This window comes from Marmota flaviventris, chromosome 7 (assembly GCF_047511675.1).
Source record: "Marmota flaviventris isolate mMarFla1 chromosome 7, mMarFla1.hap1, whole genome shotgun sequence".
NCBI lineage: Eukaryota > Metazoa > Chordata > Mammalia > Rodentia > Sciuridae > Marmota > Marmota flaviventris.
The window spans coordinates 18,849,066-18,871,513 of NC_092504.1; the positions used below are offsets into that span (position 1 = coordinate 18,849,066).

General features: G+C 45.2%; 1 protein-coding gene across 3 annotated transcripts in view; it reads right to left on the bottom strand.

Moving 5' to 3' along the window:
* Positions 1–22,448, bottom strand: part of Ppargc1a (PPARG coactivator 1 alpha) — a 607,642-nt gene that overhangs the window by 582,577 nt on the left and 2,617 nt on the right. Inside the window, exon 1 of one of the 3 annotated variants that reach the window (XM_071614193.1) lies at positions 9,292–9,620. The exons of the other annotated variants lie outside the window; for them this stretch is intronic. The gene's annotated coding sequence lies outside the window, so the exon portion shown is untranslated. Of the gene's footprint in view, positions 1–9,291; positions 9,621–22,448 lie in introns of those variants that run through there. 3 annotated transcript variants of the gene reach the window in all.

The following is a 22,448-nucleotide window of genomic DNA, read 5'->3' on the forward strand; positions in this document are numbered from 1 at the left end:
CACCCACAGCCCTGGCTATTTGCCAAAGAAAAGAAAGAAAGAAATAGAGAGGAAGGGAGCAGAGGAAGGGAGGAATGAAGAATTCATTTAAACTGGGAAGAAGAAGGAAGGAGAAGGGAAAAAGGAGATCCAGCCCCTGCCCCGGTGGGAGCCAGGAGTACGCTGCTATCTTATTTAAGCAAAGCAACAAATGCAAAACACATCTTGTCCTTAAAATTCAGTAGCACTAGAATGAAAAAGAAATGCTCCGTGGAGTTGTGACATTTAAGTGGTCATGCATTTTTCAACGTATCAGTTATGCAAAGATGTTTCTATTCATTTCCTCCTCAGTTATGTCTCATTTAAAGGGGGATGGGGGTGGGGGTCTTCAAAAAGTTTAATTACATAAAAAAGAAACATGGAAATCAGTTAACTGAAACAGACGCTAGAGTTTCAGAACAAGGAAAAAGAACATAAATTCCATAAACAATAAGGGGGAAAAATAAAAGCAGAGGAGTAAACTAAATAAATATTCTTGTTATCTCTACCTCTTGCTGTTTCACCTCCAAGTGTATTTTTATCTTGCATTATATTTCTAAAAATCCAGAAAGAAAAATGTCAGCAGATGACAACATGAAAGGGTTCATGGGCTGCTGAGTTAATCTAAAACCTTTAGCAGGAAGGGAAAAATTCTTCATTTAAAGAGGCAGTTTCTTAAAAAAAAAATATGTGGGGCTGCTTGGGTAGTTCTGATTCATAATCTTACAAGCATGCAAAATGAAGTTCAAAATGTCTAATAGAAACCCCAGCTAGATTCGAGATCATCCATCTCATGCCTACGTCCACATGGAACAGCTTCAATGTCTAAGATAAAGACCACAACAATAATGACCTTAACTTGGGTAATCCATTTGTTGACAGCAGGTGATAATTTGGCCTTCCGGATAATAATCTGTTTTTTGGCAAACAAGAAAGAAGGCTATTTGCCACATACATTTATTTTTATGGGGAGGACATGTTTTATAAAGCTGGATACAGGACAGTGCAGGTGTGGAATTAATTGTCCAAGTTGCAAAATATGTTAGAGATGGTATGTTAAATCTATGGCACACAGTGGCCCTGACATGATTAAATGTTCGCTTCTATTAAGTAACCACAAGCCTGTATTTCCAATTATGGTGGTGAACTGCTTTCTGCTGAGTGGATTAGCTTAGTACTTCATTTTGCTGGTAGTTTTATGATCTGAGATCTTTAATTTTCCCAATTCAACTCTTAGGGCCGCAAAGACAAGCTGCCTGACTTTTAAATAATATATTTCCCTTTTAAATTTCTACCTCCTACCATTTCCTAGGAGCCCCATTTCCTGTCACCATAATTATAATAATTTGTATGTAGTTCCTGGGATCACATTTCTAATTGAGTCCTAAATTGGTTAGCCTCATGAAGTTATTAATATGCTTTTTTAACCTGCACAAATTATATATTTGTCTGGTTGGGCAAATAATGTTCATTATTATACACATTCTTTACCTCTCTTCCTTCACTTTTAATGTCACTATTTTAGTTCAAAAAAATGTATTTTTTTTAAATAATATGATAATAATTACAGAAGCACAAGAGCTGGAGAAGTCTGGGCAGGGATCAAGACTCAGCAGAATGAGGGCTTGTGTCACATGACACCAGGAAGGAGCTCCTGAGGAAAGGAGGGTGTGGAGGCAAGGAGGTGAGACCAGGAAAAGCAGGCACCACCAACCAGGTCACCAAGGACTGGCCGGCCTTGGAAGTCCCACAGAAGGCAAAGGGACCCACAGGGATTACCACAGCCAGACTGATGTTTCAGAAACTCTGTTTTTAAGTGGTTCCATGAAGATTCTACTGCACTTGTCCAAGCAAAAAGCAGTGAGAGTATTAACTAAAGTTATAACAGAAAGGGCAGGTCAGTTTTGAGAGCTTTTCCTACCAAAAAAAAAACAAAACTATAATTCTATTGGAAGATGAAACCAGTACAATAAAGCAGAGAGCAATACAAATACGAATATGGTTTGTCCCCTGAACTCATGTTCAAATTTAATCCCATTATGAGGTATTACGAGGTGGGACCAGGTGGGACCTTTAAGGGGTGATTAGGGCTCTGCCCTCATGAACAGATTAATCCATTTGTGGGATAAGTGGATTAATGGATTAATGAGTTAATGGGTTATCTCCAGAATGGATCTGCTAAAAAAACCAGTCTGGCTGGACTGCCCACACAGTCCCTGTCTCTCAAACACGCGGTACCCTGTGCCACCTCAGGACCCTGTCAGCAAGGAGTCCATCACCAGATGTGGCCCCTAGACTCTGGACCAGAACCATGAGCCAAATCAAACTTCTGTTCTTCATAACTGTAAAATTATGTTATTTGCAACAGAAAATGGATGGAGACAAAGGCTACTCACAATCCGTTGCTAACTGTGTGAGTGTGAGATGGGACGTAAGGCAATGGAAAGGAAAAAGTCAGGACTGGCCTCCTAGAGAAGGCCAACTTGAACAGTGACACAGGCGACGGAGGCCTGGGAGAGGGTTTGGGTGGATGTGAGGTGTCCCCCAAAAGCTCACCTGGGAGACAATGGAAGAAGGTCCAGAGGACAAATGATCAGGTTGTGAGAGCCTCAACCCAATCAGTAAGTTGTCTCCTGAGGGGCTTAACTGAGCGGTAACTGGAGGCCAGTAGGGTGTCCCCGGAGGAGGTGGTCATTGGGGCATGCCTTTGGGATATGTATTTTCTATCTGGAAAGTGGACTCTCTGCTCTCTGATCATCATGGGAGCTGCTTCCCTCTACCACACTCTTGCACCATGATGTCCTGCCTCCCCTCCAGCCCTGAGGAATGGAGCCGGCTGAGACCTCTGAAACCGTGAGCCCCCAAATAAACTTTTCCTCCTGAAATTGTTCTTGTCGGGTCTTTAAGTCACTGAAACCAAAAAAAAAAAAAAAAGGTGAATAAAACACTGAGCCACTCCATTCATGTCTGCCTGGAAGAGAGAGAGAGAGAGAGAGAGAGGAGAGGAGAGAGAGAAAGCACATCTCCTTGGGCACCCTCAAATTAACTGTGAGGCCAGGCAGGGCTTGGCACTAAAGAACCTGAAGGGAGCTCAGCACATCTGCTGCTGTTCCCACTCAGGCCCAGAAATGAAAAGGCCAGTTCTGCCCAAACAGCCGCAGGTGTTAAGACAATCCCCACCGTCAGCCAGGACCCAACCCAACAGCGGTGGCTTTCACAGACGTGAACATTAAGTAAGAGCTCAAGACTGATGGTCTTTCTGGGTTGAAGACTTCTCTAATCTCCTCTCTTGACTGGCCTTTCATCTCAACGTTTCCTAGATCATGTGTCAGTAAGGCTGTGTTGATACAAAATCAATATCTTGACAATTCCTCTTTGTCTATTCCGATGGCACAGATTGTCAGTACTGGCTTCGAGCATTTTACTCAGGCTCTGTGCAGAGTACCAGCCGTGGGTTTTATTGTTATTATAAAATAACAACGGTTTTGCATGCGCAGGGTTCAGTTCTTCCAAATCTCTAAAGAAATGGGTTGCTATTTGCTCAGCTTTGAGTTTAAAGCATTTCGGAGGTCAAGGGTACAGGTGTAGCTCTTCTGAAGTCCTCGGATCTGGGTGGGGCAACAGGGGCTGGGCAGGAGCACATGAAAATGATCCGAAAATCTCACCAATAGGTATTTCTAAGTTAATTGAGCAGAGGGGCTTGCCTACTTTTGCCAAATGTATTCTGAGACTCTATAAAACATTGCTGGTTGAAAGATACTCAGCAGTAAAGCAACACACCCTCTAACGCCTGCCTGGTTCTATACCCCGATGTGTAGCAGACAGATCAGGGTAAGGAAGGGGACCGTCGACTGTCTCCACATCCTCACCAGTGTGGTTGTTCTCTGTTGATTGTTTTTGTTTCTTGCTTGCTAACAGCTCTCCTAACAGATATGAGGTGACGTCTCATGGTGGTTGGGGTTGGCATTCCCCCGATCATTAGTGACTCTGAGCATCTTTTCATACCTGTTGGCCATTTGTGTATCTGTTTGAGAGAAATGTCTATTCAAGTCTTTGGGCCCTTTTTAATTAGTTGATCTGAGTTTTCACTATTGAGTGTAGAAGCTCTATATGTTCTAATTCACTCAAGGGAAAGAAAGAGACAAAAACTCACCCAATAAATAAAACGAAAGGATACTCAAGAAGCTCTGAGGTGGTGAAAGGTGGGTGAGGGGGAAACGGGGCACTGGTGCCTGGTAGTGATGGGGTAACACCAAGACCAGCAGCCCTGTGCGAGGAGAGGGGCTCCTGGGCTGGGAAGGGAGCATCCTTCATTCTAACTGCAGCACCCGGTCCTGCTTCCCATGAGAGGCGGCTTCATCCTCCTTCCCAACCTTGGATCCAGGATGTGCCGCATGCCTCTGCGTTTGCAACGGGGCCACTGTTGGTGCACAAAGAGCTTAAACAAAACAGAGGACAGGGCCACGTCCTTGGGCTCCTCGGTGTCCTCAGCCCTCTCCTAACCTCTCCCACGTCCACACCCAACCCCCTCCTGCCCCAGTGGGGTCATACATTTCAGGAGCACACTTGGGTTGGAACAGTCCCAGGAGACATCCTTTCCCACGGGGTGACGGCAGAGAGGACTCGCAGCTCCTGGAGATCTCCTCTCCAAGCACTTCACCCGGGGGCGTCGTCCTGCTCCGCAGCCAGCAAGGCAGAGGTCTCCTTGATTAGATGATCAACAGGTTCATTTCTAAGACCCCCAGGGGCTCAGCAGAGGACACGCCCCTGTCCTCAGCCACGGCTCCATTCCCACCTACCGTGGAATTCCAGCTCCTGACAAGGAACCGGGGACACCTGCCCTTGGCTTTTGTCACACTGATTTTCTTAACTCTCTCCTTCCGTCTGTTTCCCTTAGGACTGGATGTGACCCTGCTCAGCACTCTGCACGAATCTGACTGCATGAGCCCCGGAGCAGGAAGCCCCTTTGGTGGAAAGGTGCGTCCACCGCTGAACGTCTGAGGAGCCAACTTCAGGTTTATCATCGTCACTTCTTACCAAACGGGCTGCTGGACAGAGGCCACTGCCCAGACTCCCTTGACCGGGGCAGACGGGTCTCCGTCTTGAGTCCCTGCCACCAACACCTCTGTCACCTGCATTACCCAAGAGCCTCCCACTGTCCTCCTCCTTCATTCGTCCCTCCCTGTCACTCATCCACTGCAGAGCATCCAGGGGGATCTTCAAATAAAATAAATCTAGCTGGGCTCACTGGCTCACACCTGTAATCCCAGCGGCTCCAGAGGCTGAGGCAGGAGGATTGCAAGTTCAAAGCCAGCCTCAGCAACTTAGCAAGGCACTAAGCAATTCAGTGAGAACTTGTCTCTAAAGAAAATACAAAAAAAAGGGCTGTGGATGTGGCTCAGTGGTAAAGTATCCCTAGGATACCAAAAAAAGAAAAATCTAAATCCACTGGAGACAGGAAGCAGGTCCCTCCCCTACTTGAGAGTCTGCAGTGGATTCCAGTGTCACTGAAATAATTTCCAAGCTCCGTACACCAGCCCTGGTCAGATCTGCCTTGGACTACTACCTCGGACCTTATCTCTGGCCACAACCCCTCACTCCCCCAGCCTCGATCTCAGGGGAAGTGCTTCCCACTCTCCCCCCACCAGCACCTCCCAGCGAGACTCCTCTGACCATCCCCCTTCTTTCTCTGGTCACTGTCTATCGCACCACTTGGCCCCGTTATAAAACCATCATAGTAATTTTCAGAAATTGTCCTGTGTCTGCATTCAGTGTTACCGTTTTAATTCCGCCTGCACCTGCCAGCTGATAAATCCCACAAAGCCCTCGCCATTCTCTCTCCTTCATGCCATGTGACAGGACTGCCAAAAGCATTTGTCGAAAGAACCATCCTCCAACTTGAGCGCTAAAAAATTACAAGTTTTCAGGGGCCCAGGTTAGAGCTGAGTGGTGGAGCACTTGCCTAGCACATGTGGAGCACTGGGTCTGATCCTCCGCACCATATAAAAATAAATACATTACAGAAAGATATTATGTCCGTCTATAGCTAAAAAAATTTAATTTAAAAAAAAAAGTGACTGGTTCTCATATCCTTTTGCTCACGAGACTCGCCCATTTCTAAGGCTGAAGTCCTCATTTCTACCTTAAGATTACTTTTTCCACCGATAGTGGAAATAATAGCCACTGTTTGGTTTGGAAATATCACTTGTATATTAAACACCTAGGCAATCTGCATTTATTATAGGTCAACCAAAAAAGACCTAGATATTACCTGTCGCCTATAATTGGATTGTATTTTCTGAAGAATCATGTTTTTCTGGAGTTTTGCCTTCTAATTTTATTTGGTATTTTAAGTTTTTATTCCCTACAAATAAATGGTCAGATTTTCCCTCCCCATTTTGTGTGCCAAAATCAGGGGAAAACAGTAAAATCTAAATCAGACAATGGACCTTCTAGAAATGGCCTGGCTGATGTATGTCAGGACATGAGACCGAGCCAAGGCAGAAATGTGTGTTCCTGGAAAATACTGCATGGTCTCTTCATCAACAAGGCCTGTGGAAATAAATCCAGAGGAGACAGCGAAATGACCAGATCGAATGGATTTCAGTTTCCCCAAAAGTGGTCTCTTGTACCCCGGTTGGCATTCGCAGGTGCCATGTCCCTGTCCGGCTCCCTGCTTTTGCACTAGCGTCATCATCCCCGCTTCTCTGTGCTTCCCACATGCTGAGCACAGTCCTGAGCTTTCGTGTGTATTATCTCATTTAACTCTCAATGACCTCACAAATTTCACGAGGCGAGGCCCATTGTACAGGTCAACCTAGGGTTGGTGACAGGCCCACGCCATCACCTATCCTTGGAGTTCCTTCCAGAACTTCTGCCTGCGTGGATTCCAACTTGGGAAGTCAAACCCTTGAAGCAACGTGCGATTCACATACAATCCTGCCTAGGGAGACGTGTATATTTGGAAGATTCTTCCCGATGAAAATGGAAGAATCTGAAGCCTGGATCACACTCACTAGTAAGAACGATGACAGTATCAATGACCACCTTGTAGAATCTATCACTACAAGTAACATTTCTCTGTTCCCTTGATGCCATAAACACTACATCTGACGTCGGGGCCAGACGCTTACTGTCATCTTCACCAGCGAGTGAAGAAAAGACAGCAGCTTACTCCAGACGTGTACCTCTCTGAGTGTCCTCAAGGCCCCGTGGGAGCATGGCTGTCGGCCTCTTGCTGCCCCTCAAATGACCACCCACCGACACCTCTTCTGCTGGGAAGGACTGTCTCAGGAACCAAAAACTGCCTGAGAAAACAATGATCTCTTTTCAGAACTCTCCCGAGTCTGCTCAAAGACCAGAAACTACAGGGAATTTGATGTGAATCATGAATAGATCTGAGAGTAATAGTAAGGAAGATAACTAAGCTGAGATAATCAGCACTCCAGCTTGGGTTTCTAATCAAATAGTTCTTTGATTTTCATTGTTTTGTTATCTATGATATCTGCCTTCCCTACACAGACCACGGCTATGATTTCATTTTTGCATAAAAACGAACACTGTGTCTATATTTGTGTTGTCTTATTGATGGGAACTGAATTAATATCCTCAAATAAGGATAATAAGGTTTCCTTAAATACTCGGAGCTTATCATGTCTTACTCCTGCACCTAAAATCCTCTTGAGACCACTGAATATCTTTTGAAAATGCTGGCTGACACATCAGGCAAGACTCTAATGGCACTTTCAGTGACGGTGTCTTCTGTGCCTCTACATACACCAGTAAGTGATTTTAGTCCAGCCTTTCTGCCTACAGGAACAGATATTGCGTTCTATACCATGAAGTGCCCCATGGGGCCAGCAGGGCTTGACTATGTAATGGTTAATTGTATACATCAACTTAGCTGGGCCATCATGCCCAGATATTTGATCAAACGGTTATTCTGGATGTTTCTGTGACAGTGTTTTTATGGATGATTGACATTGAAATTGGTGGACTTTTCAGTAAAGCAGAAAACCTTGCCTGGGGCAAGTGGGCCTTGTCCAAGCAGTTGAAGGCCTGGAGAGAACACAGACTGACCTCCTCTGAGCACAAAGGGAAAGCTCCACTAGCACGAGAACTGCAGCTTTTTCCCGGATCTCCAGCCTGCCAGCCCACCCTGTAGATTTTGGCCTTACCAGGTCTCTACCAGGGCCTGAGTCCATTCCTTAAATTGATTGATCAATCAATAGATACTTAGAGAGACGACAGACACCCCTCTTGGTTGTCTCTCTGGAGAGGCCTGAAAAGTCTAAGGTCATTGTCATAGCGTGCAGCCCATGGCTGTAGTTAGCAGAACGTGTTCGAGCTGCACACGTTCCCAGGTGGTCCTAGGCGGCCCCACGCCCTGAGCCTTCCGTCGTCCTGTACAAATCAGATTAGGACTCAGAACAAGTTGGGGGCCAGAATCATGGCACTGCAGCCAAAAGGCAGCAGGCCGCATGCCCACCCCAGGTCCCCAGAGATGGGGGGTCTGGAGGACCAGGGTCGTCAGCTGCACTTATTTTTTCATGAGCAGAAAGTCTTCGCATCATTTGCCTCGGTCACTCTCTACTCCACGTGCAGGAGACACAAAGGCACGTCGCGGTTCTGCCCTCGGGGGCTCACCGTCCAGGAGAGAAGACCTAAGAAACAGGGGCAAGACACATGGGACCGCTGGCCGTGGCCATTCTACTAACAGAGGGCCTGGTTCCAACCCGGACTCTCACAGCACTGCCTCGGGCCAGGAAGAGGCCGGGAGGGTGGGAGTCTGGATGGGCAGAGCTGCATCCCCTCAGAAAAAGTCACGCTGAAGCCTGACCCAGGCCCCTCGGAAGGTGACTGGGTTTGCAGGTGGGTCTTTACAGAGACGGCTGCCTTAAAATGAAGCCACAAAGTGACCCCGATGTGGGTGCAGTGAAGCACAGGAATGGCGTGAACCCCCCCACCTGCCTGGTCTATGATGTGGCCGTAAGGACCCTCCCATCAAGAGATGGAGCACCTCTGCACTCCCTGAGCGTGAGACAGAGGAAAGCTTTTCGGGTTCCAATCCAGGTCTCACAAGACCTGGCCCCTTCCGCCTTGTTCTCTTTGGGGTCCATGATCACTGCTGTCAGAGGGCCCGGGGGGGCCACTGGATGATGGAAAGCTGGGCACATGGCGCCCTTGGCCTCCGTCCCCAGCCAGTAGCCAGCTGTCTGTAGATCCATGAGTGAACCGACTGTGTCCACCGGAAGGACCGTCCGCTGAACTCACCCTGCTGATCCGTGCGACTTGGCACTGACTTCCACGTTTGCTGGCTGAGGTCGCAGAGTTTGGGGTGGTCTTGGTACACCACAAATTAGCTCGTACGTAGGATGAGTAGCATGGCCTTGGGCCCAGATACGGAATCCAAGGGCAAAGCAGTTTGGATGAGGCGTGGTCTGTGACATAACATGCTGGAAATCCCGTGGGGCTCTGGGTGAAGTAGCTCTGAAGCTCAGGAGAGAGGTCTTGTCTGGAAAGAGAGCCACGTGACTGGTTCCACACGCGGGGAGATGGCTGAAAGAACCAGGGCAGAGTGGAGAAGAACAGATCCCCAGTGGGACTCCAGGAACCCCAGCGGCGGAGGTCAGGAGGAGGAGACCAGATGAAGGCAGGAGAGACATCCCAGAGGTCAGAGGACTGCTCAAGAGTCAAAGTCAGAGACGCGTCTTTTAAAACAAAGGAGGAGTTCCAGGAAGTGTTGAAGGCTGAACTCTGATTGAGGCCATTAAGAAGTGAGTGGGAGGAGACAGAGAAGAAATGATGAGCGTCCACAAGCTCTCCTGAGGCCCGCACACAGAGGTCACCCGGCCTTGAACTTTGCCCCTTTGCTCCAGGAAACTGTGAGTTCCTGAGAGCAGCCAACCTCAGTCACACAGATTCGTGTCATTCAGATGCACTATCCCCAACATCAGCTGACCTTCCACCCCACGCAGCACAGGGAAGAGGGTGCTGGTCAGCCACCCCTGCTGGCACGCAGGAGGTCCCCGGAGAGGCTTTCCTCTGGGAGAGATTTTGGTCTGCTCTTTCTAACTTGGTCTGTGATCGGTGGATCCTGGTCCAGAAGAAGAAGGGCAGGTGACATTCCCAGCACGGGTGGAGGGAAAGCTGGGAAGGTGACAGAGTGAGACTCTCCTCACCTCACAAAGAGCCCATCGTAGCCAGGGAGCTGGGGACAAAAGGTGGTGGGCGGAGCTGCGGCTGTGGACAGCAAGTGGACCTGGCTTCCATGTGAGGCTTGCTCAATGGCACTGAGGTTGGGGACAGTAAAATCACCGTGGCGTTCTCTGGCATGGCTACTGTGTCACTGCTGTTTGGGGTTCTGTTTGCTTCTCAGCTGCAGGCGGCGGCCCGCGTGGAGGGCCAACAAGGCAATTTGCTGCACTGACCTGAGGCTGGGGTTCTGTGGACGGGTGGACACGGGCAGGAGACGGTGGTCCTCGAGGTTCTGTCAACAGAGTGGTCTCTCACTGGCCAAAAGAAAGAGGAAGGGCCTATTTGATGCTCTGGGAAGCGGGAAGGTCGGAGAAGGAGCCAAGACCTTGGAAATAAGTGGAAATGGGCAAGAAGCCTGTGGGGCCAGCAGCAGCCACACTGCAGCTTAAGGCTCCAGAAGCAGAGACAGACCAGGGGACGAGGCCAGGGAGCCGGCCATGTGACGGGGCTGCAGAGGCACAGGGGGTCCAGTGTCACTGTGAAGCTCCGTCCCTGGATAGCCCTCCACTTGTGGATGCTGAAGGCATCTCCTGGTGGTGACCATGGGATGGAGAAGAGAATGAGGGCCAAGGACCTGAGCCCTCAGGGACAAGGGGCGTAACAGGAAACTGACAAGGTGGCCAGGAAGAAGAGAACCCGGGGTGCCACTGGGCCCACAGGACGTGGGCACATGGACAGTCCCTGCTCTCGCCACACACCCTCTGAGGGAGGATCAGATGGTAGTAAGGGCCGGACTGAGGGGAGGGGAGCTTACTTTAATGGACAGGGTCCAAGCGCAGTGTGGAAGTTGTGAGGATGACGACTGAGAACCGAAGATAGATAGGCAAGCTGGGGTGGGGGACCGTGGCAGGACACTTGCCCAGCAGGTCTGGGCCCTGGGTTTGATCCCCGGCACCACAAAAGGTTAGTTTTAATTTCGCAAATATCTCTGAGGTTTGTCGCTTCCAGGTCCCAACCAGAACAACAAAAGTACGTTGCATAAGTACGTAGTCAACATTCCTCTTCCCTCGGGATCCTCTCGGGGATGAAAAGAGGTACTGTGTGCAGCTCAGGCTGATGCCTTGTTTTGAAGTATAAGTAGTTCAGTGAATAGAGGAAGAAAGGCTTTTCTCCACAGATCTCCACAGAACATAAGTCAGTAGGTATCCACAGAGATGCTGGAAGGAAAAAAATAATCCTCCCACCTGATAACCAGAATGAAACTCTTGACATAAACTATTTGCTTGGCTCCTGTGACCCACGATTTGTTCCAGCAGCCAAAAGAATTTGCAAGACCTAAGATGAAGGAAGGTTTTCATTGTTGCAGGTACGACCTTTGACTGAGATGGTGATTAAAATGATCTAGTTTTGAGTTTTGAATTAGACAAAGAAAATACCATAATAGGAGGACTCCTTGAACAGCAGCTCCGTCCGGGCCCTCACCTGTCGCTGTCAGGAGAGTGTTTTGCTGTTGATGTGTTTTCAGGAACATAAACTGATGCATCTTTTTGGAGAGACAATAAATACAAAAGCCTTACAATTCCTATGTCCTTTAAGCTGGCAGAGTGGCACACGCCTGCCACCCCAGCTACGCAGGAGGCTGAGGCAGGAGGAGCTCAAGTTGGAGGCCATCCTGGGCAGCACAGAGAGACTCTGTCTCAAAAACAAGTTTCTGTGAGTCCTTTAACCCAGCAGAACTAACTGGGTCTTATTCTCAAGGAATAATCCCAGATGTGCACCAAGTTCAGTGACAACTGGTGACAACCTAAACACCTAATAAAAGGTAATTATATAAATGGTCCTATAGTTATACCAGGAAACTGAAAATGATGCAGAGGTCTGTGGAATACTACAGGATATGAGCTAAAATCAGATCATACACATACTCACATGTGAGGCTCCTCTACACCTGAAGTACCTAGGCCTAGGAAAAAAAGATTGAAGAATATACATCAAAATATGATCTGCGGTTATCTTTAAGTGTTTGAGTGAGGTATAGTTTTGACTTTCCTCTTTTTTTCTGAGCTTTTCTAAGGGAAAAAAAAAATCCAAAACAAAACCTATCACATTAAGAAAAACCTCTGATATCCTTTCATCAGTTTTTTGCCTTACGGTTTTCAAACACTGCCCTAGAAAACCAATTCTAAATATGTGTTTAAAATTAAACAGTAAAATAAAAAGGACAGTATTCCCCATGTAGGAAAATACAGAACAAAAGAGATATTCATCCTACTTTCAAGAGAAAAATTCCCTTTTTTAGGAAATGTCCTTTGGGGGTCAGGGGAAACGCTTCAAGAATATTCCTCCCTCTCTAAGTTCTGATCCTTGGTGGCTCATAATTACGTGGCTGTTAGAGGCTGATGTCTTTAAATTCCTAAATGGGTTAAAGATGATTTTCCTATTCGAATGATCAGATTTTAGTTAGCAACTATTTCGTGTCCTGAACTGTATTTAATGTGGTGGGTGGTAAAGATAATGTTTACACACACAAACACACACACACACACACAGACAACTCAAGACATTTAAGGGAAACCTGTAGCTATTTACTCTAAATACCATAGGCATAAAAGAACTAATAACAACTAGCATTTGACCAGTGCTGAATATTGACAAAGACTTCTTCAATATGGTATATGCCCAAATAGAAAATGAGGCATTTTCTCAAAATTCTCTAGAAAGGGAATATTTTGAGTATTCTCAAAGATCCCTATATTACAGTACATTATCTGGTTACTTTATTTAAGCTACTTGCTTAGTTAGTGATGCTTGGGGAAGATTCATTAGCCTGAAATGAGTTCGGTCAAAGCTTAGGGATGCTTGGAGAGGTCACTTGACCGATCTGGCTACAGCAGAGGCAGAGATTTAATATGGATTTAGTCATTATTGCCGGGCTGAGGCCCACGATGCAACTGTTTAATATAGTGTAAACAAGCATTTTAAATAACCTCCTAATGAGTACGATGTATATTTGCTTAAGATCAACTTTATTTCTGGGTCTGTATCCTGTGCTAATGCCTTCCCTTTTCATGACTCAGGCAGCGCTTTACAGTTTGCCCAAAGCATCATCACACTTGATTTAAACTAGTGCAGTCAAAGAAGGAACATGACCAAGATTCTGGAAAAATAAACCAGTATTTTAAGACCTGTAAATAATGAGTCAACCTCATTGTTTCTTGGCAACTGGTACTTTAGGACCAGTTTAAGTAGAGGAAATAGTTTTTTAAATTTTTCTAATGCAACTGTTACTATCCTACTTCCTAAAATAGCAGCCTTTGACAAACAGTGTAAGGATAACTCCATCCCCATTTGCAATGTGTTTGGCTGTTTTCATCAAAGCCCTTGTAGATGGACATGGTGCAGAGAAAGCCGCCCAGGACTTCATCAGCTCTGCTCTGCGGGCCTCAGAGCCGTCCCCGGCTTAAGGTGCTAGTTGGCTTTCTAGCCTGTTAGTAATCTATTGAAGTGCAATAAAACCCCAAAATAAAACTTTATCTGGTTTACTGATGAAACTGTTCTTTTGACATTGTCAACCGAGTGGGTTTAAATGAGTCAAAGATCTTAACTTTCAAGTTGGAGAGCCCCACCCCCACCCCACCCCTGCTCACTCGTGACAGAACAAGAGGGTGGGAAACACCTCTCAGTCTCCACCGCTGACCCTGTGGTCCCAGCTCTGCTAGCTCCTTCCCTTTGCTAGGAAGAGGTGGGGAGGGGGCCTGCTGATGGGAGAATCTGAGAGGAGAACGGCAGATTCACCATGTGAGTCCCCGCTTGTCCATCTCAAAGTCAAACCTCCTGCTCTCTCTGTGCATTGTCTTTGCTTCTTGGTACTTGTTGCAGTTTAGAAGAGAGTGTGATAGCTGAGTGATAGGCAGATAAATGATAGATGATAGATGATGGAGGGGCGTATATATGGATGATAGATACGACAGATAATATATGTATATAATATATATGCATATGCATAGGGATATCTATATTCTTCTATCATACACAGAAATATATATTTATTATATATAAATAAATTCATATAAACATGTATTTATATATAGAGAGAAATATATATTTATTATATATAAATAAATTTATATATATATATAAATATATATATTTCTGTGTATGATAGATATGTACACGGCACAGATGAAGGGTGGATGTCCTACTAAATTATAGCTCCTACAGGCAGGGGAAAAGGCATAACTTGTGCTCCATACATTTATTAAATGAAAAAAATTGACCAAAACGAGACAAATGCTCCTCCACCACAGTCCCATGATAAATTCCTCCAACACTCACTTCTGCCAGGAAGTGTCCCTTCTTGCCCCATTCCCACCCCTACTCTCACCTGCCCAGATCCTCTCTGCTTTTTCCAGCCAGGAACAAATGCCACTGCCTTCTGCAAACCTCCTGTGATTCCTCCAGCCACGAGCAGCCCCTCCAGAGGCCACAGCACTGGGAACTGCTCCCTCTTCTGCCCGAGCTGAGCTCCCTGCTCTCCCAAGTTCATGCTGAAGGCGGCATGTTTTATTCCTATGTCGCTCCTCCGTCCGTTCACCCATCAACTCGCCCTTTGCAGCCTTGCAAATAGTTAGCTCACACATGGGCCCCGCGGCCAGACACATATAAAGCCTGGCTCTACCACTTACTAGCCGTGTGATCTTGGTCGTGTCCCTTCAACTCTCTGGGCCTCAGCACCCTCGTGTGCAATGTGTAACACTAATAACCCATGCATTGGGTTAATCCACGTAAGGTACTTTAAAAGGTTTCTGGAATGTTCTAGTAGGTGTTCAGAAAAGGAATTGACTCAACATAATTGACTGAGAATCTACTATGGACCAGGCACTCCAATAACAGGGGCTCCATAGACAGGAGGAAATGAGTGAGAAGACCTAACGTTGACTGGGCCCTTTATCAGTGGATAACAAAGGTCTTCCAGGCCCCAGGTCTCATTTAACCCTCACCGACAAGTCTAAGGATGGATGTCACTTTCCTACCCTCGCACAGGAGCAAACAGGAGTCTCCTGCTCTGAACTGCACAAGCACGTATTTGGTGGGTGAAGTCTCCACCGCGTTCACCTCACAAGCCCTCCAACTTCCAGAGATTTTTTCCATTCCCTCCCGCGGCTCCCTCGACTTCACACGAAGCATCTTTCTTAGCATCTGTTCAGCCTGACTCCCATCATTAGATACATTCTTGTGTGTTTATAATGCACCACTGATTTGTTTCAGACTAAATCGTGGGATCTAAAAATAAAGTGATGTTGAACATATTTCTTTGCATATTAACTTTAAAGAAATAGATTAATCTTTTAGAAATAATCAAAAATGAATGATCTGCTCAGCGTGTAGCAGTTACCCCCCCAAAAAAAAATGAAATTAAAAAATAAGCCCCTCGGATTCTCACTTTTCCTCCTCTACCCTTCCTGACTATTAATTTAAATATATACTTCATGATTTTTCATTTTAAAAAACAAGAGATTTAGTAAGCGTATGTTAACCCAATCTTATTCTTCCCTGGGGACACTTAAATGGAAACGGGAGTCAGTTATTCTCCAAGTCAAATTCCCATTTTCAAAAAAAAATGACATTGCAGAATTGTCTTCATCATCCCAAGAGATGGAACAAAGAAGAATAAATAAAGTGACACATGTAAAGGCATAAAGGTGTTTTCTGAAATTCCTGCACCTGGGTCCTGCCTACCCCGGGCTGGACCTGGCCAGGAATCTGGAACTAAGATTGGCCTGACTTTCCTCCATAGGAGCCTCCTCAGCAGCAAGGGAGGTGAGACCAACATATAAATAATGACAGGACAAGACAGAGAGGGTTATGGGAAGAGAGCAAGAGGAGCAAGAGCCTTCAGTTCCGGCTGGAATAATGCCATGATTTGCCTATCTGATCAACTATTTCAAAAGTTCCCCTTCTGGGGCTGGGGTTGTGGCTCAGTGGTAAAGTGCTCACCTAGTACACGTGAGGCACTGGGTTCGATCCTCAGCACCACATAAATATAAATTAAAGATATTGTGTCAACCTAAAACTAAAAAATAAACATTAAAAAAATTCCCCTTCCATGTATACCCACTCACATCCATCTTGATGATTTGCTTCTTTTCTCAGGAACCTGAAAATACCCTCTCTCATCAGCCCCTGGATGTCCATCTGTCACCTAGACCTGGTGATGCAATTCAGTGTTTTCTTATAGAAAGCATTCTGTACACAAACAAGCATACATTCTGGATGCAAAATGAAAGAACGAGGCAAACCGCAGTTTATAAAATGCAGTTGTTCCACGCCACATTTTGTTTCGGAAGAGGGAGGGCTACAGCCAACTGTGAACAATTACCAAATTGTCAATGGAATTCAATAAATGTTGTTTAAAAAAACTAATTATTTGTTACAATAACCAGCTACTACTGCCACTTTGTATTTGGAGGTTTGTAAACTACTTCCATTTGAAATGTAATTGATTCCATTTTTATCATTTGTTCAAGTTTATGTGGTTGTTCTCATCCTAAGAGATGATAACATCTATTTTCAGCAAATTATACATTATAATTCCTCATTCAAAAGCTGTAACAGAAAACAAAATGCTAATTTATGCTGTAAACGAAACTACAGAATCATAATCACTCATTGTTAACATTAGGGACTAAACTGCTACTGGAAATAATAAATTGGAGCAAAATGTGGTTGGGGGTGTTGGCTAGTTCCTTTTTCTCTGCGTCTTTTTGGCTCGCTTTGTTACACAACCAACACACTTTCTAATACTTTTTCTAGCAAGAAATTACCTGGATGTCTTATGTTCTTCCAGATACAAGCCACACATTCACTTTGGCCCTTAGCTGGCCTGCAGCGCCTTATTTCAAATGTGCAAGATGTGCTCAGAAAGCAGCCAGACGTGCAAGCTCTAGAACCACACACCTGCTCTTCCCCAGTTCCCCAAGTCTCCACACCGACATTGTCCTTGACCCCAGCCACTGTCCCCTCCTTGCCTATTTAAAGGATCCCTCCACAGCCTCTTCTGTGAAAGGGAGGCTTCCCCGGGGACAAACTCCCCCCTCTTCGGCAAATACGCTAAATAATAAATAAATAAATGCACACAGGCTTAGTCACTTTCAATAAATCAGGTCGATTCTCATTAACCAAAAAAGGAGGGATGATCTGGTCCCCCTTTTCCAGACGCCCTGCTTTGTCTGAATAACTCCCTTTCAAGTGAAAAGTCTGTGACATCACCTAATGGCGATTTTTCCCTCCTTGATTCTTTTTTTAAAACACATAATCCAAAAGAAAAGAAATATTTAAATATAATTATTAAATCAAAAATGTGAATGCTTTGAAGTGACCAAAAAGTCACACTGCCTGGGAGAGTCCGTCATTTTCGGCTGTCCTTTTATTTAATGCCATCTGCGGTACACATTTACCTCTTTGCTGGCAAAGTGCGATCATTGATTTCCTATGGTCTCTCTGGAAGGAAGTTCTGCTTCCTTGATGATGACTACAAAAGGGAGGTGACCCCATTCTCATTCCAATGCAAACCCTGCACTTTTACATTTCCGCTCAGGCCACAGGAACGTGAAACCGGAGAGACACTCTGCCCTCTTCCTAGAGCCCTTTCCAGTAGCTACTTGCTGTAGCTACTGACATTTAATGTTTCCCTCCCCTTCCCACCACTATGCCGTGGAAGATCACAATATCAGGGCTACTCCACTAAAAGGCATTAGTTCATGATGGACGTAAATGTTAGGTACATGATTTGGTACAGAAGATACCTGTTACAACATGGCCGTGATAAGAAAGGGAAATTTCGGACTGAACTCAAACATAACTCTCTCTCTCTATAGTGCAGGCCCAAAATGATATGGGTTGTTTTACGAAATGAAAGCTGGTGTATACCAAAAATTGATATGGATGTATGGATAGATATGATAGGGTTTTGATGCATCTGAATAATTATTTATAAAATGATTAATGTTATCTTAAAATTATATGTCTTCTGTACCGTGTTATTTCATTGACACTCATATACATTTGAAATGAAGCCCACGCTAATTCATGGTCATTCAGGAATGGAAGGTGGCAACCTGAAGACCCCATCAGTTTCTCCAGTTGGATCAACTATTCAAACCAAAAAGAATGGCAAGCTCAAACATCTAGTCCATGTCACCATGAGCATTTAAAGAGCTTTACATAGTTATGGTTGATAACTTCACCTCATTCACCAAAGAAAGAGAGTTCTATTTGGTTTCACAAAAGAAAGAAAAATGGGCAAACGTGGACAAGCAACAGGGATCTCTTCTATTTCATGAAGCTGGCAAATGTACGACACCATGGCAAATTAGCTAGAAATGTACATGTGGCCACGCAACATCTGTATGTTGTCCTGGAGAATGAACAGAGTAAGTGCAACTGGCCCCAGGCTTCCTGGTGGACCCCAGCTGTGCCCTAACTAGCACCAGGGCTTCATCTGTAAAACAGAAACAATAGTAAAAGTACCTTGTTATGAAGAGAAATGAGCCACTTATGTATAAAGTACTAGAACAGCATTAATAAACGGTAGCTACTGTCACAACTCTTCACTTCCCAAGTTTTAGGTTTACAGAAATTTATGAAAAGTGAAGAATGTTTTCAAGTGGATACTGTAAGGAAGCTAGGTTTTTTGAAGACCCACCAAAAAAAAAAAAAAAAAAAAAATCTGTCATTCCAAGTCTCTTTCACTTTTCTTTCTACCCAGGAGAAAAGTTAGAAAAGCAGAATAATATGAGCTGGATTTATGGATGAGTTTCTAAAATAGATTTAGAGTAAATATGTAGAAATGCAATTTGAAACTATTTTGCAAGTTGGGGTTTTAGTTCAGTAGTAGAATACATACTTAGCCCTTCCATGCCAGTCTCTGGGTTCAATTTCCATGAAAAAAAAAATACTATGCAATCACATACACAAATCTTCAGGAAAATAAAATCAAAATGTTTAAAGGATACAGATTCCCAGTTTATGTTTTTTGAGCTTTGAGATACTGACTTTCTAACAACTTTGTCAATGGAAGGTATCCTCAAGCCTTGACCCGTCTCTGCACTTTTTCATTTCCATTAGGGCCACAGGAATGGTAAAAAGAGAAACTCCACCTTCTTCCTAGCACTTGTCTTGTTGTAGCTACTAACACGGTTGCCACTTTAAGAATTATTGCATATCGAGAAAGGAAGAAAAAAAAAACATTGAATTCCTTATGGTACTTGGGCTGGATGGTAAAGCAGCATTCTTCAGTGGGCAGCTTCCTGCTTTGGCTATTTTCCATGTTCATGGAAGTAGTGTCAAGCCAAAAATAAATAAATTAATTCGTTAATTAATTAATTAATTAGAAGGCTTTCAGAACAAGCTTTCAACAACTTACCTACATCCATTAATGATTCTGCATTGAAACTTCTACCCTGCTTGAAAAGATGGAGTACAAAGAATCACAGGTACTGGCTAACCCAAGTCCAGGGCTGACTTCAAAGCAGTCATGGCTCATTCTGAGAAGATACATAGAGGAGACTCCTACAAGGATGCCATTTTATATTTCAAGCCTGGACAATATGGATGGGGTGGCAGATGCAGGAGATAGAAATAAGAAAAGTTAAAAAACCACAGCCAAGTGTGGTCCTCAGGTCTTATTTTAACACACTTGGGGTAAGCTACCCAGGGAATCAAAGAGCTGGCCAATCAGCTGTGGGAAGTGAGACGTCTGGTCCCACGGACACCCAAGCAGTCAGCGAATTAGTTCCATTTTTCATTTTCAATTGATGAATTCTGTGTCATACAAGCCTGGCCTGCTTCGAACTGGACTTACATAGTGACGATGAAGAAGGTGACCTGGGTCCAAAATGCATGTAGTAATGACCACTCCACAGTCAGCTTCACGTTGAAGACAGAAAGCTTAGGCAATTACAGGGGGGAATCCCAGGTTGAAAAGCACAACATGAAAAGATAAGGCTCCGTTTTGAAGCTTGCACTACTGCCATCCCTAGGCGTGAAACTGTAAATTAAAGAATGGTCTGTTGTCTGCTGCACGGAGCCAAATCAGAGACATTTCACACACACACACACACACACACACACACACACACACACACACTTTAATCCAGGGTTCTTTCTAATTGAAGAAATAAATTCCACCTAAGCAGATGCCGCCCCCACCCCCACACATACACTTGCTATGGTATGTTTTGCATATTGGCAAGTGGGTGAGAAAGCTCTGCAACATGGTCTGCTCAGATATAGGATGGAATTTCCCAGTTTTTAAATGGTAACAGATGTAGTTTCGGCTGTAATACACATTGGGCTCTCTCCAAAAAAATCGCACACCCCAAGCTTTAATAATAAAATGTCACAGAATAACTACAAACCTTCCAGTCAGCAATGATTTGTGGCTGGTTGGTTTGTTTGCTTGTTTTTGTTTGCATGTTTTAGGGCTGAGTAAATGCCCCAATCCAGTTGTTTCCAGATTTCGAGGTCTATCTATCAAGAACTTCCATCTTCATTATTTTTTTCACTTGCTTGTTTATAAAGAGAGATGTCATAATCATGTTTCTTGTGAAAATGAAAGTAATCAAAATGCCTTGTGGTTCCAGGAAAAGAGCTTCTTAGGGAGGCCTGGCTGCTATTGATGTTGTAAAAAGGCTCCTTTTACATGGTATTAGATGTTGAGAGCACATCATATTGATCTAGAAATAAAAAGCTTGATTTTTTTTTTAGTACAGTCAACTCTTACCTTCATAAGCACTTTATAACACTAGGAAGAAGGTTTTATTTTTAATTGAGGTAGAGTAAACAAATTACATTTGAAGAACATTGCTATTTTTAGGGAATGAAGGATTTGTAAGCTTTCTGGCAGCAATTCAGGTAGAATTATGAATAACTCTCACTCTTTCAAATTTGGCCCGGGCCTCCCATAGCAGCTCTGCCCGAGTCCGAAATGGGATTTAAACTATTGTCTTTGTTTTCTCCTTTTTCTTCGCAGGAACAGTTAGGAGCAGTTTTCTCAGTCCTTTGCCCATGCTCGACGCTGAAACGCACCCTGGAGATCAGAAAGGGCCTCCTGCACACTCTGTTCCTTCTTCATCCCTGAAAATGGTGATGGTGGCTACCCTGGAAGCTGCAACGCCTGGTGAGACGCACTGCCCTGGCTGCATTTGCCAACAGACTGCAAAGCTTCGGTAGCATTTGATGGCACCTTCCCCTAATGATGTACACCTCTCATTTGTTTCTGTACTTTATCTTAAAGTTCATACCGCACCACTGGAAGAAGAAATCAATACTTCAAATAATCTCCCTTTCCCCACCATACGATTCCGCTGCACTAAGAGAGTAGCAAGCTACCCAATACCAGCCTGTGAGCTAATCATCCTCCCATAGAGCAGAGCCAGCTGCCTTATCAGAAATTCTTTCGATTTTCTTAGCAACATGAGGCTCCCTTTCTAGAAGAAAGATGTTGCCTTTTGGGGAAATGCTTTCCCAAATCAAGTTAAACTAACTTTACCCGAAGAAACCGATAGTTTTTTTTTCCTCTTTTCAACCCCCCCCCCCCCCCATTGCTTCCGTCCTTCCTTTACCCCAAACCTGCCCCGCACCCCTCCCTCTCGCCCACCTCCTCTGGTTTCCAAGGAGTTTGCACGTGATTGCCTGTCTTGCGAAATCGGGCCGCGGCCCTTCGCTTGCAAATGCTCTTAAATGACTTGTTTCCTATCTCATTAAAGATGCTGCGAAACCTCCCATCGCTGTAAAACGGTATCACCGCGTGCCGGCTCACATCGGATCTCCCTTCTCTCTTCCCAGGGAGGAATACTAAGTGGCCGAGTTTCGCGGCCCCGAGGTGCAGGTCGAAGATACGCGCCTGGAAACTTATCCTAAAGCATCTGATTTCAGGACTGGGGGGCGCGGCGCTGCCGAGGAATCCCGAATGCAGGCCCGGCCAGTGCCGGGTGTGTGGTTCAAGCCTTTCGTACAGGCTCCAGTCCTCAAAGGCGAGCTGGCTTTGCTTTCTGACTCACTGACACACACACACACACGTATATGCACACACACACACACACACACACACACGCACACACACAAGCAGGCGGACGCCCGCTCCTGGACAGCTGGAGTTTGCCAAGCTGGAGGGGTCGTTGGCTCTCAGCATCCCGAACAGGCGCGGGAAGGGTGGGGAGCCCCCTGGTTGG